Below are 3,246 nucleotides of genomic sequence, written 5' to 3' on the forward strand. Positions count from 1 at the left end.
TCTTTAGTTTGCTTGGAGGCTGTAATCAAACGTTACCAGTTTCAACAAAGTTTTCCTCACTTCCCACTTGGTGGTATCCTCTCTCCATAAAATAACTTTATATTTATTTTAGATAAATTGTATATTATCTACGTACATGCTGTTTCCTGTGTATCCCCATCACTTAGTATAGTCCCTTGCACAGTTAACATTTATATGAAATAATGGAGAATATAGACACATATTAAGGTCATTGTTAATGAAATATAAGTAAACAATACGGTCATTAATAATGATATAAATAAAGAAAAGCCGGCTTTTGAAAGTTATATTCTATAGCAAGCATGCTCCGAGCTCTTTCCCCCAGCGGGCACCATGTCCGAACAGCCATGGCGGTGGTGGCCCAGACCCCGGGCCTGGCCCTGCCGCGCCCAAGGTGCTGCTCCAGTCATCCTGGAAGCCTCCTGCCCGGCGCCGCCCCGGTGCCCGGCCGCGGCCTTCCCCTCATGCTGCTCCCGAGCCCGGAGGCCAGGAGCGGGCCCAGGCTCTGGCCAGAGCGCCTCACGCACCTGAGCGGGGGTAAAAGACGCTGCTCAGGAAATTGAAAAATTGAAAAACAGAGTAGCAGCCCAGACAGCTCGAGACAGGAAGAAAGCCGGAATGAGTGTAGTGGGGCATGTTGTGGCCTTGAAAGAAGAGAACCAAAAAGTTTTGATTGAAAATCAGCTTTTGCGTGAGAGAACCCACAGGCTTGTTATTGAAAATCAAGAGTTAAGACAGCGTTTGGGGATAGATGCCTGCTAACCGAGGAGGAAACAGAGCCCAAGGTGAATGACATCCGGTTATGGCCGGGTCTGCTGAGTCTGCAGCAGGTGCAGGCCCAGTTGTTATCCTTCCCGGACCCATCCCAGTGGACTCTGACGATGCTGACTCTTCAAACTCTGAGTCTGATATCTCGTTGGGCATTCTGGACAACCTGGACCCAGACGTATTCCTCAGGTATGCTAACACAGAGTACTGCCTGAAGAAGCTCAGAGAGGTGGGTGCCGAAGAGTCCGACTCCTTACCAGCCTCCCCTTCTCCTTTGGCGTGGCCCCCATCAGCCAAACTGGAAGCCATTAATGAACTGATACGGCTTGACCACGTGTACACCAAGCTACTTGTTTTGGACTTTCCCTGGGAAACAGATGGTCAAAGCAGTTTGGTAGTCAAAATTGAGGAAGCTCCCCCAACCCCACCCCCCCCCCCCCAAAACCTGAGCCGGTCACGGTATCTGTGAAAGAAGCAGTCTTGGAGGTTGACTTCATCCCAGAGATGGCATTGACAACCTACTCTCCTCCAGGCACTGCCTCAAGTCTTCTCCCTGCCTGCTGGATGCTTGTAGTGACTCTGGCTACGAGGGTTCTCCTTTCCCTTTCAGTGAGATGTCCTCCCCCTTTGCCACAGGCCACGCTTGGGAGGACACTTTTGCCAATGAACTCTTTCCTCAGCTGATCAGTGTCAAAGAGTTTTGTTCACTTGCTGTCCAAACCACCGTCACACACCCACTGTCTGAGGGCAATGAAAGGCCCCAGTGGTGGTGAAGGCTGCCCTGGGGCTTTGCTCTCCAGCAGCTTGAGTATTGTCCTTAGTTAGCTCTTACAGCCTGAATTGAGGTTGGTCACTCTTTGTCATTGTTATCCCACCACCTGAGCAAGATAGGTGAAGGTCTGATTCCTTAGCTTTTTTTCTCCCCTTTCTGTTTTGCTACATTTTGACTAGTAAAGACCTTTAGTTTGCTTGTCTAAGCAGAGAAAATCGCTGTTGGAGGTGTTTGCTTTTCCATTCTGTACAGGCGGATAATGTGAACGTTGGAAGAAACCTTTGTAAAGTTATAGAAATTTATTGTGTAAACACTCGATGATGTGAACTCTCGTGTGAGCTTGGCTTTGGGAAGATGCTTTCCCATTTTGTTATTTAAAACTACCCGTGCAATTAAAAACTGCAATGCCCCCCCCCAATTTTATACAGAAATAATGATGATTTATGTGGGTTTATTTTTATCCTGCAACTTTGATAAAGTTAATAATTTCAAATAGTTTAGTTTATTCTCTAAATTGATTTTCTAATATTCTTAAGTGTAACATATCATCTACAAAGAGTAATAGTTTTGTTTACTCATTTTCTAGTCTAGTTCCTTTCATTTTTCTTTTTTCTCTTATTGCTCTAGCTAATATTTTTAGTACAATATTAAATCACAGAGGTGAAGAGGGGCATCCTTCCTTCACCATGATTGTACTGGGAAAGTTTCTAGCTTATCCCCACTACAGATAATGGTTGCTGATAGCGTTAGAGAAGCATTAGCATTGTAAGGTAAGTACCACTTATTCCTATGCTCTCTAGTGTTTTTAATAGGAATGGGTGCTGTATTTTGTCAAAGACTTTTTCTACTTATTTTCATACAATGATATGATTTCTTTTAGTTTTGTCAATTTTGATAATAGTTTTCCTAATATTGAACCATCCCTGAATTTCTGGTATAAATCCCACTTTATTATAGTATATAATCCTTGCAATATACTGCTCTAATCCCTTTGTTAGCATTTTATTTGAAACTTTTGCATCAATATTCATTAGGGAAATTGATTTATATTTTTCTTTCTCTATGTTGGTTCTTTTTGGTTTGGGTATCAGCACAATATTTGTGTCATAAAAGAAACTTTGTAGGACCCCTTCTTTGCCTATTTTTTAAAATGGTTTATGTAATAGTGGAATTAATTGTTCTTTAAATGTTTGGTGGAATTCACTTGTAAATTCATCTGGCCCTGGAGATTTTTTTTCTTAGGGAGTTCATTGATGGTTTGTTCAATTTCATTTTCTAAAGTGGGTTTATTTAAGTATTTTATTTCCTCTTCTATTAATTTTGGCAATTTTTATTTTTGTAAACATTCATCCATTTCACTTAGATTGTCAGATTTATTGGCATACGGTTGGGGGGAAAACTAGCGCCTAATTATTGCTTTGATTTCTTCTTCATTTGGTGGTGAATTCACCCTTTTCATTTTTAATACTGGTTATTTGGTATACCTCTTTCTTTGTTTAAATCAAATTAATGAAAGGTTTATAAATTTTGTCTTTTTTCCATAAAACCAACTCAGCTTTATTTATTAGTTTAATAGTTTTCTTACTTTCAATTTTATTAATCTCTTTTGAGTTTCAGAATTTCTAATTTGGTATTTAATTGGATATTTTAAATTTGTTTTTCTAGTTTTTGTTTTTTTTTTTTTA

At 40.7% G+C, this 3,246-nt stretch overlaps 1 pseudogene; it reads left to right on the forward strand.

The window, feature by feature from the left end:
• Positions 1-323: 323 nt before the first annotated feature.
• On the forward strand, positions 324-1,562 carry LOC138162268 (uncharacterized; annotated as a pseudogene).
• Positions 1,563-3,246: the final 1,684 nt, after the last annotated feature.

Source organism: Petaurus breviceps, unplaced genomic scaffold (genome assembly GCF_028583685.1).
Source record: "Petaurus breviceps papuanus isolate PSGF00001 unplaced genomic scaffold, PetGlider_PUasm1.0 186, whole genome shotgun sequence".
NCBI lineage: Eukaryota > Metazoa > Chordata > Mammalia > Diprotodontia > Petauridae > Petaurus > Petaurus breviceps.